This window comes from Canis lupus, chromosome 31, assembly GCF_048164855.1.
Source record: "Canis lupus baileyi chromosome 31, mCanLup2.hap1, whole genome shotgun sequence".
Lineage (NCBI taxonomy): Eukaryota > Metazoa > Chordata > Mammalia > Carnivora > Canidae > Canis > Canis lupus.
The window spans coordinates 38450634-38465086 of record NC_132868.1 but is presented as its reverse complement, the minus strand read 5'-3'; the positions used below and the strand labels follow the sequence as shown (position 1 = coordinate 38465086).

The 14453-nt window shown below is 47.9% G+C and overlaps 1 protein-coding gene and 1 long non-coding RNA gene across 2 annotated transcripts in view; one reads left to right on the top strand and one right to left on the bottom strand.

The window, feature by feature from the left end:
- The window catches only part of NCEH1 (neutral cholesterol ester hydrolase 1), a 60124-nt gene that overhangs the window by 22201 nt on the left and 23470 nt on the right, over nt 1-14453 (top strand). The window lies entirely within an intron of this gene.
- On the bottom strand, nt 9292-14395 carry LOC140622316 (uncharacterized). The gene is made up of 3 exons (XR_012022080.1): nt 13875-14395; nt 12517-12638; nt 9292-9365 (listed from the first exon to the last, which is right to left on the bottom strand). It is a non-coding gene; the product is annotated as an uncharacterized lncRNA (long non-coding RNA).

The following is a 14453-nucleotide window of genomic DNA, read 5'->3' as shown; positions in this document are numbered from 1 at the left end:
AGGTGTCCGGAGGTTAAAGAGTAAGCAGGGTTCAATAAATTTCTCATCTACTTCGGGGGCTTGTCTTAAAAAGCCGTCGTGCGTTGTAAATCTCTGAGAAGAACTGATATGTAGTGTTTCCCAAGGCTATTTAATCACAGCATCACAGGATCCTTCATTCTTTGCTCTCTGGGCAAAATTCTCTCCTCGAGGAGCTGTTTTCTAGAATGTAGCTTGGGAGAAGGCGCTTAGCAGTTTTCCTTTCAGCTCTACCATTCTAATACTAAGTAGGGAGGCCAGAGATGTCAAAGAGGGGATCAGGTCGCCGGACACTGCTAAAGAGATTGCAGATGGTGAGGATTTAGGGAGATGCTGTTGAAACCTGGATACTCCAGCTCTTGCTCTGGGGGGGGGGGGCAGGTGGAACAGTAAAGTGGAGGGTAGAATGATAGCAAAAAAAATAAGCCTAGAGTTAAGCAATTTTAGTGTCTCAGAAGCTTTCTGAGATCAATGGAACTTTTTTCAACAGAGATGTAAGGAAAAAAAAATCAATAGGAAGGTCCGCTGACCTGGGGGGTCTAGTTCAAACATTTCAGTAGCTGGATGACTGGCAGTTTCTCAGCTCACCTCTCTGGGCATCAGTTTCCCGAGTGTACAAAGAAGAGAGACTATATATAGGTAGGCCTTTTAGGTTTTAAATTTGTACTTTTTATTTGCATCTCATTTAAGATAGTAAGGATTGAGTCCTCCAGAAAGGGATTGGTGAGGAAAGATGTATGAGCAAAAGAGGGCTGAGACCTAGATTAGAGAGAACCAGGTCACGAGAGGTATGTTACAAGCTCCTGGAGGATAAATCTTTAATGGGACTCTGTGAAACTGTGGGTTCCAGCTACTGAGATTTCCCTATAGCATTGCACACGGACTAGAAGGTATTTGGTTGGTTTCTTAGGGTAACATGGCTTAATTTCCCACTCAAAGCCCCCAGACATCTCAACTGAATTATCATTAACTGCTCTAACAAGTTGATTTAATGGATTAGCTTCCCCAGATGTATAGGTTTTTTGGTTAATAAGAGTACCTGGGTATTGCACCCTGGTGAACAGTTTCCAATTTTGTGTGTAGTCTTGTGATATTTTCTAGATTTGACTTTCTTGGGTGTTTACTGAGGGGAAATAAGTTTTAGTAATTTCAAGATTGCAAGACACAGTAATACACGTCTCAGTAAAGAGTCTCGGATGTATGGGAAGCATTTCATTTTCAAGCGTGAAACGTATACTTTTAAGCGTGATTCCGGACACTCATTCATCCCACAAGTGTTTGTTGCACACACGCTCTCTGCCAGCCAGTGTACTGAGTGTGGAGGATGAAACTGTGAACAAATGCATCATTATTATCCTTATGACCTGTGCGGCTGTGTATCGAGCTTCCAACAAAGACCTTTTGCTTATGCAAACGTTAACTCCCTCATTCGTTTCTAATGATTCTATTCATTTTAAGTTCAAAGAATCATAAAATGGTAACTTTCAGCAAAGTTTTACCAGAAAGAAAATATGCTTAGTCACCTTATTTGTCTACTGTGCTGCATGAGAGGAGGAAAATGTTTGCTCAGACTAGATTTTATTGACATCACAGTGGTAAATAACCTCACAGTTCTTTATAAATTGCTGGGTCACACACAACTCAGAACCCACAGAGGAACTCACTGCCTTTATATTAAATATATTCTTCCCCAAAATCCTTAACTTCTGTACCATCTTATATTTACATAGGAAGATGATGAAGGCACAACTAATGCGAACACAGTTACACCTTTTCTACTTCTGAGCTGGAGGCTGGGGCACACTCTTGGATTTGGTGGTTTTCCTGACCCCGTTAACAATAGTGTCCTGATGGCCAACACAGGCCTCCTCTCTCCTGAAGGGTGAAGGTGATGGTCTCTGGGTTGCAAACAAGAGCAGTTTTCTTGAGTCCATGCTTTCTCTGCATTAGGAAATTTCAGGGCTAAAAGAGTTGAAAAATTGAGCATTGAGGAAATGTTCAGTTTGGGCTTGGGTGTTCCATGTGTAGTGTGATAGCACAGTGAAAGGGCTTCAAAATGAAATTCTTCACTTCCTACCTACGTGACAACTTTTATAAGCCCCAATTTTCTTTTTTCCTTTTTTTTTTTTTAAAGATTGTATTTATTTATTTGAGAGAGAGAGAGAGAGCACAAGCAGAGAGGAGGGGCTGAGGGAAAGGGAGAAGCAGACCCACCCAGTAGGGACCCAGATGCGGGAGGACCCCCGACATCGGTGGACCCCAGGGCCCTGGGACCCGGGCACCATTACCCAAGCAGAAGGGAGACACCCAACCGATTGAGCCACCCAGGCGCCCCTATAAGCCCCAATTTTCAATCCTCATAGAGGAGATCACGAAAAACACAGTCTCAAGTTTAACTCCTCTTTAACACCTTTGGGTATATTGTGTTCAAAATGAAAACCAAATTTGAAACTAACGGGCTGGCCAGGATCTGATTGCTTGTCTTTAGTATAATTCAGCAGTGTCAGAATAAGGTCACCTTGTTATTTTGCTATTACATTTATTGTTCATATCACATTGTTATATTTATTGTTATTTTAAAGTCCAACAATCTTTTTAAATATTTCAGTGGGCGGTTCTTCTTTTTTTCTTTTTTCATGTTCTTTGTCCTTTTCAGTTTCTGCCCTCTCTTCGCTGGGTCTTGAGACCCTGCAGGGCGGCACCCGCCCCCTCAGCCCTGCCTCCTCTCCTCCCCGTGGGCCCCCTGCGCCCAGGCCTCGGCGCCTGCCCCCCGCCGCCCCCCACCTGCGCCCCCGCCCCCCCCCCCCCCGCACCTGCACCCTGGCTCCACCCCCTGCTCCCTGGCCCTTTGCCCCCGGCCCCCCTACCCCCGACCCCTGGCATCTGCCCCCTGGCTCCAGCCCCTGCCTCTGCGCCCCTGGCCCTGCACCCCGGACCCCCTCCCTCCCCCGCACCTGCCCCCTGGCTCCACCCCCTGCTCCCCGGCCCTTCCCCCCCACCCCCCATCCCCGACCCCTGGCTCCAGCCCCTGCCTCTGCGCCCCTGGCCCTGCGCCCCGGCCGCCCCCCCCTCCGCCCTGCACCTGCCCCCTGGCTCCACCCCCTGCGCCCCGGCACCTGCTCCCTGGAACCATCCCCTGTGCCTCGCCCCCGTCCCTCCCGCACCTGCCCCCTGGCTCCACCCCCTGCGCCCCACCCCCGGCCCCTGCCCCCCCAGCCCCCTGCACCCTGGCCCCTGGGCGCCCCCTCCTCCCGAACCTGCCCCCTGGAACCACCCCCTGCGCCCCGGTCCCCCCCCCGCATCTGCCCCCTGCTCACCCCCCAGCACCCTGCACCCCCGCCCGTGCCCCCTGGCTCCACCCCCTGCTCCCCGACACTTTGCCTCCGGCCCCTGGCACCTGCCCCCTGGCTCCACCCCCTGCGCCAGCCCTTGCGCCCCGGCCCTCTGCCCCAGGACCCTGCCCCTGCGCCCCGCCCCCGGCCCCCTGCCCCCCAGCCCCCTGCACCCCGGTCCCTAGGCGCCACCACCCCCCGCACCTGCCCCCTGGCTCCACCCCCTGCCCCCCTACCCCCCGACCCCTGGCACCTGCCCTCTGGCTCCACCCCCTGCCTCTGCACCCCTGCCCCTGCGCCCCGGCCTCTTCCCGCCCCTCACCTGCTCCCTGGAACCACCCCCTGCGCCCCGGCACCTGCCCCCTGGAACCACCCCCTGTGCCCCGGCACCTGCACCCTGGAACCACTCCCAGTGCCTCGGCCCCTGCCCCCGCCAGCCCCCTGCATCCCGGCCCCTGGGCGCCCCCTCCCCCCCCACCTGCCCCCTGGCTCCACTCCCTGCGCCCCGCCCCCGGGCCCCTGCCCACCCCCCCAGCCCCCTGCGCCCTGGCCCCTGGCCCCTGCCTCCGGCCCCGTGCGCCCCAGACCCTGCCCCCTGCGCCCTGCCCTCTGCCCCAGCCCCTGCCCCCCCCCCCGCCCCCTGTCCCCGCCGCCCCCCCCGCCCCCAGGGCCGCCCCCCCCCGCCGCCCCCCTCCGGGACACCTGCTCCCCTGGGTGCCCGCGCTCGCCCAGGGCTGCGGTGGGTTCCCGCTCCCAGGGGCCCAGCCTCAAGGTGTCTGGGCGGAGCCCGTCGGTTCTCCGGGAGCAGGGGCGGGGCGGGGCGGGGACTAAACAGAGCAGGTGTCTGGACGGATAAGTAGGAATTCGGAGGGGATCATTCGGAGGGGGCCGGCGCGCCCCTTCAGGCCTTGTGCGCGGCCTTGCCCTAAGCCCTGCAAGCCCTGCAAGCCCTGCACTTGGCCACACGCTCCCACACCTGCTCAGCCATCACCTATAAAGACAAGAAGACGGTCTAGGGGCACCTGGCGGGCTCAGTCAGGACAGCGGGGCACTCCTGGTCTCAGGGTTGTGGCTTCAAGCCCTGCTTCGGGTGTCGAGCTGACATTAAAAAAGCCAACAAACAAAACTTGTTTGATGAAATACTGTTTCATACTTTGAACTAGACCAGTATTTCTCAACTTTAAGGTGAAAAGGAGCCCCCTGGCGAGCTTCCTAAGTCCCACCCCCAGAGATACCAATTCCACAGGCAGAGTTGGAGCCCAAGAATTTACCTTCCGATGCTGCCGGTCTGTGGACCACCCTTGGAATAGCCTCGGGTTAGACAACTTGTAGGATTGCTCAATGGTGATAACAGAGATAAGGGATATGACTAGTTCTTAACAACCTTCCCCAAACAGGTGGATTTTTAAAATGAACAATTTGCTAAGCTATTGGTGAGCCAAAGGCCTTTTGTCTCCTCAGCTGGGAGCGACCTCTGTTAGTGGAGCTATACATCGCCTTCCCTGGGGATAGGAGGGGGTGGGGAACAGATGTTCTTAAAAAGTACCATAAAGACCAGATGCACAATCATCAAATTAAGGCTATTTCAGTACCTCAAAATGCAGTGCCAACCCCATTCTTCTTAGGGCCACGGAACAGGAGCCCATCCCAACTTTCCAATACGCCTTGCTCTTTGTACCTTTGTGTGTTACCGTATTGCTCCGCTGTTGGAATGCCCTTCTCCCCCTTTTCTCCTGTGCCTCTTAGAGACACAGCTCTAGTGTCACCAATGCCGTGAACACCTTAAAAGCTCCTCTGGGTAGAAAGTGTTAAACTTCTCTTCCCTGCGTATGTATCCCTGGTATTGGTCACACTACTGCCTTGCACTGTGTGTATCCACGTGATACGGTGTCCCCTTCTTAAGGATGGAACCTATCCTGTACTTCCCCTTATCGCTCTACTAGTCTTGGTGTCTGACACACAATACACATTCAGATGTTTGTTGAACAAGTGGATGAAAAATAGACCCATGCCCTTTTCCATGTAGTGGGATGCCTAACCTGCAGATTCACCCCAGGAGGGCAATATAGTTATCTGGTGTATAGATAATTTTTATTTAAGCTTAAGATATTAGCTGTTGAACACATTAGATTGTTCATGGTAATTGTGGATCTTGACTAAATGTTTGTAAGGAGTACTTTTTTTTTAAAGATTTTATTTATTCATGAGAGACACACACACAGAGAGAGAGAGGCAGAGACACAGGCAGAGGGAGAAGCAGGCTCCATGCAGGGAGCCCGACATGGGACTCGATCCCGGGTCTCCAGGACCACGCCCTGGGTAGAAGGCAGGCGCCAAACCGCTGAGCCACCCAGGGAACCCCAAGGAGTACATTTTATATTCTGTTTCCTGAGTCTGTTAAAATGAGAAGCCTCTCCTGGGGCAGAGGTAAAAACCTTCATTTTTAGGGACTCCAGATTCCATCACCATGGCCTGTGCCTTCCTTCTGGAGCCTCTGGGACCGATGCGCCAAGGAATGGCGAAACTATATGAACTTGAAACTGCCGGCTATAGAAATTCCAGTTGCAGTGAAGCTTTTGTACTATTAGTTTTCTTAGGCACCGTTTATGTTGGCAAACTGGTCCTGCGAACCAGCCTAGCAGATCTGCTGGCAAATATACCTCTGGCAGAGTGGAGTTTGGGATGCATTTCATGACCTACTTCCCTTCTCCACGCTGATTTTAAACCTTCTACTCTTAGGTGTTTAAAACCTGTGTGACGGGAGAGGCTCTGCTGATTCAAATAATGGTTCGGTCAGTGATTTTCATCTGAGCTCTGAGTATTGACATGAGCGTGACGGGTCGGTCGGTTGGGCTTTTGGCTTCCAGTACTCGCTTTGTCACTTTGAGCTTTATGATCCTGGGCAAGGCATTTAACTTCTTTAAGCCTCAAATGAGCATAAAATGCATGTAATACCTGCTCTTCCTAGTTCACAGGCCCTTGTTGAGAGTCAAACTGGTGAAAGTTCACACGGAAAGCACTGTACAAAAGAGTCCTATGATTTTTTTTATAATTTATTACATGTTTCATATAGCATGCATTGATTAATTATAATCACATTCTGAATGTACTCAGGGGGGTCTTATTCTAATCATCATCTGAATCTAGCCCTTCAGACGTCTGTAGATGTCTATAAAAATCATTTGCTTGGGGATCCTTGGGTGGCGCAGTGGTTTGGCGCCTGCCTTTGGCCCAGGGCACGATCCTGGAGACCCGGGATCGAATCCCACGTCGGGCTCCCGGTGCATGGAGCCTGCTTCTCCCTCTGCCTGTGTCTCTGCCCCTCTCTCTCTCTCTGTGTATGACTATCATAAATAAATAAAAATTAAAATCATTTGCTTTTTATTTTTTGGATTTATGTGCCAGTTAAGAAACAGTTTTCAAAGGTCACATCTAATCTGCTGCTTCCCACAATCTACATAAAGCAGATAACCCCAACTTCTGAATTATCGTAGTCCAGGCAGGGGGCGTGAGTGGGCAAGCTCTGAATTGTCATATAGCGGAAGGGAGTCCGGGAGGTTTTGTTGTGAAGTTTAATTCTTTTGTGCTGTCCTTAGTCAGCTGCTATTTGGAACGCTCAGATGAAAACAAACGCTTCTTGTCCTGGCAGTCAAGGGAGGCTTTTAGCAGCTCGACGAGCCTCACGAAGGACATTTGTTTATGACCAGCTGTACATGGGGCACCAGAAAATAAAATTTGATCCCCAAGACTCAGACCTCGTCTGTCCCAAGGAGATCACAATTACTTATTGCTTCATAGATAACAGATATGTAAATAAAAAAAGAACTCCCAAGTAATTTTTTAAAGTCTCGTTATCAACTGTCATGGGTGTGTGTATGGAGAAGAGTGAGCTGGGAACAGGACCCAGAAAGAGGTTCCCAGAGAGAAAAAGATGCTGGTGAGAAGAGCTGGAGGAAAGGGGGAGATGGAGGGCGCCTCTTTGAGCCAAGTGGTCAAGGCTGGGCTGTGCTGGAGCAGCTGATCCTGGGCGAGTCACGTATCCTCTCCTTTCCAGGGCTGAGCTTCCCTTTGTAGAATGTGGGAGGCTAAATGTTCATTCCAGGTGTAAAATCTTCCAGTTTTATGATACAGGTTGGAAACTACATTGACTCCTGAGTGTCAGTTGAGGGTGATGGTTAAGAGTTCTGGAAGCAGAATGTTTGGTTCACACCCAGCCCACCACGTCTTGCCTCTGTGACCTTGGGTGATTCCCTGAACCGCGCTTGTTCTGAGACTCCCCCAAACACTGAGAACAGTGACTGGCAGAGAGCAAATATCGGCACATAGGAGCCACCATGCCCCTTGCTGTCCCCTGATAGAACGCAGAAGGCATTTGGAGCTAAGCCAGCACCTTGGCAATGTCGAGCTACTTGTCTTCTGGGTCATAGTAAAAATATAAAAAGTTTTAGCAACTGGAGAGAGATGAGCCTGTCCTTGTGCTCCCCCAGATTGAATTGCAACTGTGCAAGTGAGAGAACAAGGTGAAGGTCATCCCGCAGTTCTAGGTTACCTTTGCTGATCCAATGGCAGTGAGATTCTCCTCAGGTCTGCTTTGTAGCTTGTCCTGAAATCCTTGGATATGTGGCTAAACCAATCTGAGATTTTCTAATAGAGCAATCGCATCAGAGGATCCTACTCTTATATAATTATATTTGTGTTTCACAGGTTGCCATAATAATTCTCTCGGGTACTTTATGGAGAGTGTGCAACTGTGCCCCAACCTGAACTTTTTTTTTTTTTTTTAATTAATGAGAGACACAGAGAAAGAGAAATACAGAGAGAGAGAGAGAAAGAGGCAGAGCCACAGGTAGAGGGAGAAGCAGGCTCCCTGCAGGGAGCCCGATGCGGGACTCGATCCCAGGACCCCGGGGTCACGCCCTGGGCTGAAGGCAGACGCGCAACCGCTGAGCCACCAGGTGTCCCCAAACTGAACCCTTTTGATCTGTGCTTACTCTCAGAGCGTGAGACCAAAGATTTTTTTTTTTTTTTTTTACAAAGATAATACTCAGGAAATAAGAGAGGAAGGACAGGTGTTGGAAGGATCCCTAACCAGATGGGGATCTGCCAAAGGCCTGAGCAAAGCTTCTGTCAATTCAGGACCTCGGGAAAGAGAGAGAGAACAATTAGTGTGGATTTACCCCTCATGTGCAGTTTTTCCCTCTTTTATCTGAGAAACTGGGGCCCAGAGAACTTAGGAAGCTTGCGTAGGTCGTGTAGCTAATAAATGATAGAGCCTGAACTTGTCTCTCTGCAAAGTCTGTGCTCTTTCTTCTCAATGATTTTTCCTTACCCTTTCTGTCCTTGGTAACAAATTTCAAGGCAGGGATAATGAAAGCTGATTTTTCACAGCTTTTTCTTCTGAGGAAGCCTCGAAGATGGGGTTGGTATCAGTTAAAGAGCTCTGCTACCTTGATGTCGTATATCACTCGGTTTAGGAACATGCAGCTGGTGACTTAGCCTGGCTCTTCCCAGCTAATGTAGCAAGACTCCATTATATGGCAGACGAAAATGCTATGAGGGCCTGACATAAGCGCATAAAAAGAGGTAACATTATGAGCACTTACATTCTAAATGTTATGCCAGGTATCCTTTAAAAAGCGCTATAAAGTAGATATTATGATCTCTCCAATTTTATGGGTAAAGAAACTGAGTCAGGCAGAGGTGAATTGCTCAGAATCACCCAATTAGTAAGTGTCAGAACTAGGATTGAGCCTTGGCCAACTGACCTCATAGTCCACACCATAAAACACTATCTGCTATGTTCTGAATGAGTAAGGAAAGAGGAGGGGTGAAGTAGAGGTAGGGGCGTGCTGTCCATGGGATGGGAGGGGCAGGAAGTGGGGAGACCCTGATTTATAGCTATTGTTGATTTCTATTATGTAAATGTTCCCATCACGGCCAATTTCAGGCTACTGACCTGATGTCAACTGATTTGTAAGTTCAGGCGTGGTACAGAACATCAGCGAAGGGCATTGCCTAAGAGAGTAGCAGATAAAAATAAAGTTATGCAACTTATGCTCAAATACACTTGACTCCAGAGAACTAGAAAATACAAGGTGGGGGTTGGTGAGAAATGCGGTTGGCACATACAGCGGGATCAGAGCATACCAAGTTTAGACTTTTCTCTGTAGGAAACTAGAAGTTAGTTGGCATTATTTATTTATTTGTTTGTTTGTTTGTTTATTTACTTATTTATTTATTTTTAGTTGGCATTTTTAAACAGCCAGGTAAAGTGATTGACTTTTCAAGGTAAGCTCTCTAACAGCAGTATGCAGCAGGTAATAGAAAAGGGGGTTATCTAGAATTCAAGTTAGGCAAATATGGGAAATAATGAGCATGTAATGAAGGCAGCAGTGTAAGCTGGGGTAGAGGCTAGAGGTAGAGCAACATTTTGAGTAGAAAATGTTGGCAGACGGAATTGCCATGAATTGATGATTGGATATCCTGTGAGAGGAGAGAGAAGCTGAAGAAGATATCAAGGTCTCCAGCGTGGAAGCTAGATTTGTGGTTAGATTATTAATGGAGAATTTAATCGAGTTGCTGAGTTGGAAGTGGAGAAGGGCGAGTAGAACATGTTGATTTTGAAGAGCTTATAGGCTAGATCCTGGAGATGATTGGAAATACGGATCTGGAGCTGAAGAATGATAGATCCGGGACTGGAGATAGAAATTTAGAAGTCATTAGCGTATGGATAGAGGTCAGGGCCATCTAATTTAATAAGCTGCTGCTAAGCACATCCCGATGCTGGACATTGAGCCAAAATAGTTACATCGACCTGCTTAGGGAAAGCAGGAATCATAAAGCTGAATAAAATAAAGAATGGAACCTTGGAGAACATTGTCACTTCAAGGCCCAGTGGACAGGAGAGGAAGAAACAATCAGTAAAAGAACCCAAAGGAGATAATGAATTAGTATGGCAAGAGAGACAAGACAAGATAGTTGGGAAATGAAAGGGGAAGAGAGTTTCAGGGAAGAGTAAATTATTGTTAAATGCCCACAGAGAGGCCAAGTAGGTCATTGGTGTTGTCAGGGGCGGGAGGAGGGGGAGGTCGGGGGGGGGGGGCGGTCACTGGTGAACCTAATAAGGTCAGTTTGTCAGAGATACGGGGCTGAGAGCCACGTTGTAATGAGTTGCCTTCAAAGGGCGCAGGCTTTGAAAGTGCCCGTGTTCTTTAGGGTAAAGACAGCTGGTCTCAACAGAAGTCACCTTCTAGAGATTGATCTCAGCTTCCTTCCCTGCCTACAGTGAGCTCACCTGCTACGGCCTCCCCAAGTCCAGCCCTCCCATCTCTTTCCCAGAGCCTTTCTTCCTCCGCCAGGGTCTCAAATCACGTGGCATTTCTTTTCTCCTGTGTCACTTTTGTCTCCCCTTGTACACGGGCGCTTTCCCTACAGTCAGGCTCAAGTCTCTCTCATCTAAAGCAAAACAAAATGGGTTTTCTTTACTCTCCCTCAGCCTGGTGTCCCACAGCTTTCCTAATCTCTACAGTGAGAGTTCTCTCTACTTTCACTATCTCTATTTCTTCACTTTGACTCACTTTGCAAACCATTACAGTCTGGCTCCCAGTCCCATATGTCTGACTAAACTGGCCTTAATAGGTTCACCAGTGATCCCATGACCACACTGCCAACACCCATGACCTACTTGGCCTCTCTATAGGCATTCAACAACTTGCTCTTTCTTGAAACTTTCTTCCCCCTTAACTTCTCCAGTCTCTTGTTTCTCTTGCCATGCTAATAATACATTCTTCTTCTTCTTTTTAGAAGAGGGAGGGTGGAGAGATCTTTTAAAGATTGGTTCTGTCTCTCCTGCCCACTCTCCGCTTGCAGTGATGGTGTACCCAAGGTTTCAGCTTTTATTTTATTCAACTTTACGATTCCTGTTTTCCCTAAGCAAACTGACTTTCCCTCTCTGGCAGACTTTACTGTGAGGCCCAGAGCCTTCTAGAATGGTACTCAGACAGCCCCGTCCTCTCATCAGAGTCGGGTCGAGATGGAGATCCAGCCCTCAGCAAGGGAAGGAATATTTTCATCCTTGTAATCTAGATGGGAATAGGAAAGAAGTCTTTGATGCCTTTCCACCTCTTGGCGTCACTTTGGAAGCAAAGCATGGGTGGTGGGCACAAGACTGAAGTGTGGAACACCTGCCCCACAACCACGAGTATCCGCTTGCCTTTTCTCACCCCCCTCTCCCTCTCCAGCTACCTGGGCATTCACTAACACTTAACCCCAGCCCACACTGTGTCCAGGCAGCCTCTTTGGACAGCCTCTGTCTCCTCTTCTAGGCTGGGCCCCACACCTTTGCACTTTAAGGTACCATATCTCTGCTCTTGGAGGTTCTGCATCCATCATAATCATCTGTTGTGAACATCTAGCATGTTCTTATGCTTGTGTGTTGCTTGGGTTATTAAAAATTACTTCTGACTTCTTCCTCCAAGCCCAACCTTATTGGATCTCTGATTATACATTTGCTGTCTGCGTTTTTCGACCCATCTACGTATTGACTTTATTATTTTTTCAAAGGTTTTTATTCATTTATTCATGAGAGACACAGAGAGAGCGAGAGAGAGGCAGAGACACAGGCAGAGGGAGAAGCAGGCTCCATGCAGGAAGCCTGATGTGGGACTTGATCCCAGGACTCCAGGATCACTTCCTGAGCCAAAGGCAGACGCTCAACCCCTGAGCCACCCAAGGATCCCTACCTATTGATTTTAAATGGAATAATTCTGAAATGAAACTTATCTTACCTTCCCTGACCATTCTGCCTATATTGTCTGTTTCTCATACCCCAAGTGAAGACCTTCTGATATCTCTGAATTCTTTCTCCAGGTACCCCACCCGACTGCCCACCTGGTCCCAGTCCCTCCATTCCGTGAGCAGTTGCCAAGGCCCATCGACTCTGCCTCAGTGATCTCTGTATTCTCCTGGGGCCGACCTTCATTTTTCTCTCCTTTGGGCAACTGCCAAATTCTTATAGTTGTTACCCCTGCCTCCAGTCTCTCCTCTCACCAATCTGTTGCATATACCACAGGTGAAATCCTTCCCAAAGTATAGTCTCATTAAAAAAAAAAAAAAAATCCCAAGAATTTTTGCTGCTTCACCATTGACAACGAGGGGCTACACTTACGAGGATTAATCTGCCACTATCTTTCCAGCTGTACCTTCAGTCAGATAGGGTTATCCCTACATCAGAACTTGTAGCTGTTGGTCCTCAGTCCAGATATGGCCTGCAGACGTGTATTGTTTTGTCTGCAAATTAAAAAAAAAACAAAATTAATCTGAATCAGGGCTTTAAAATCAGAGGAGTTAGAGTCTTAGAGAAAGTGCAGAGAACTGTGAAAGCTTAAGGAGAGATGGAAATTTGGGGGAAAGGGAGGGATTCAGACAAGATTTAAATTCTTAACTACTTCTCACCCACCTTTGCCTTCTTATAACGTGTAGCAGTGTTTACATATATAATAGGTGCCTAATTAATACTTTTTGAATTATAGTTATCTGCCCTTTGGTAGCTTCTTGCCACAGACATTGTGGTTTTTTTGTAGAACAACATTTCTGCATTAGTGAATCACATGTGATCCCTACAGTGGGCCTAAGTGTGAGTCATATAATTTGTGTGGCAATAAGAAAAAGTCTGCATTTAAAAATACACTCAAACTTTATAATGTTTGAAAAATATGACCGTAATTTTCATGCAGATATTCCACAATTTTTTTTTTTTTCCCTGTAATAGGTGCTCAATAGAGCAGAATCTGGATAGGAGAATTTGAAAGCTCTTTGACAAGATAAAATGGCTGTCACTGGTAAAATTGGAGAATCATTTTGCAAATGTGAAGTGAAGCAGGTAGTCAGTTACAATAGATGTTTTAAGTATTTTAATGTGGTTGGTTCATGTTGAAATTTGACCACAGGCTGTTACTGAGGCATCGGTATCACTGTACTATGGCTTTCCCCTCCCCCTTGGACACGAGCATGCAAATGAGCCTTTTAAAAGATAATTCTTTTACATCTCTTTAATCCATAGTAATTCCAGAACTTGGGAATCAGCGTGGTCCTAATAACAAATGTACATAAGGGGGAAAATGATCGTCTCAGCTTCCCTGGAAACCCTGGACGATCTGACCCTGGTGGGCTCACCTGTCTTCATTCAGTGATCTACTGGATCAGGGCTATTAGTAATAATAACCAACTCGTAGAAGGCTTAGTATGTGCCAGGTGCTGTTCTAGGTGTTTTTACCTTTTTTAAGTTTCACAAGAATGCGTTGAAGTCGTTAGTTTCATGATTTCTGTTTTGTAGATGAGAGAAATCAAGACACAGAGAGGTTTAGTAACTTGCCCAAGATCCCAACACTGGTAAGTGGGGCGGCCGGGCTTTTCACTCAGGCAGTCCAGGTCTGGAGTCTGTGCTCCTGACGTTGGCGCTGGGCATGCCTCTCACATGGAGCCTTTTACGCCCGTCCGCCCCCGGCCTTCACTTCCCTTACGTACCAGCTCTTCCTGCAGGTCTCTGAATTATAGCCCTTGCCCAACACTTTGACAGCTTGGTTTCCAACCCTTTTCTTTGCTGCTCATGCTTCTTCTTCCATTAAGCCACAGTTTAGGCTACTGGAAGCCTTACTGGATTTCATCCCAGGAAGAACAGATAGAAGTAATTTCTTCCTTCTCTTAGCTCATGCAACCTTTTCTAGATCTCCCTTGCTGCTTATATTGCTTGGCTAACTCACATCAGCTATTCATTTACAAGTCTTGGTTCTCCTCTATTTTCCAAAGCTCCAGAACATTGTCTCTGCCTCCCGAGTAGGCTTCCCTGCCCACAGAATCGATTTCATAATTCCCCTGTTGAAGGAGTGAATAGAAAACAACCCCATTCACAAACATAACAACTTACTTCTCTATTGCTCTCTTCCTTTGATTCTTGCTTGTCCTTTGATCTTTGGTCATCATACCTGGGTAGTGAGCCAGCGGCCCATCTATTTTGTTGTGTCTGGTCCTACTCTGATGTAATACCCTTTGTCCCTTCCTTTTTTTTTTTTTTTTTTTTTTAAATTTTTTAATTTTTTAAATTTT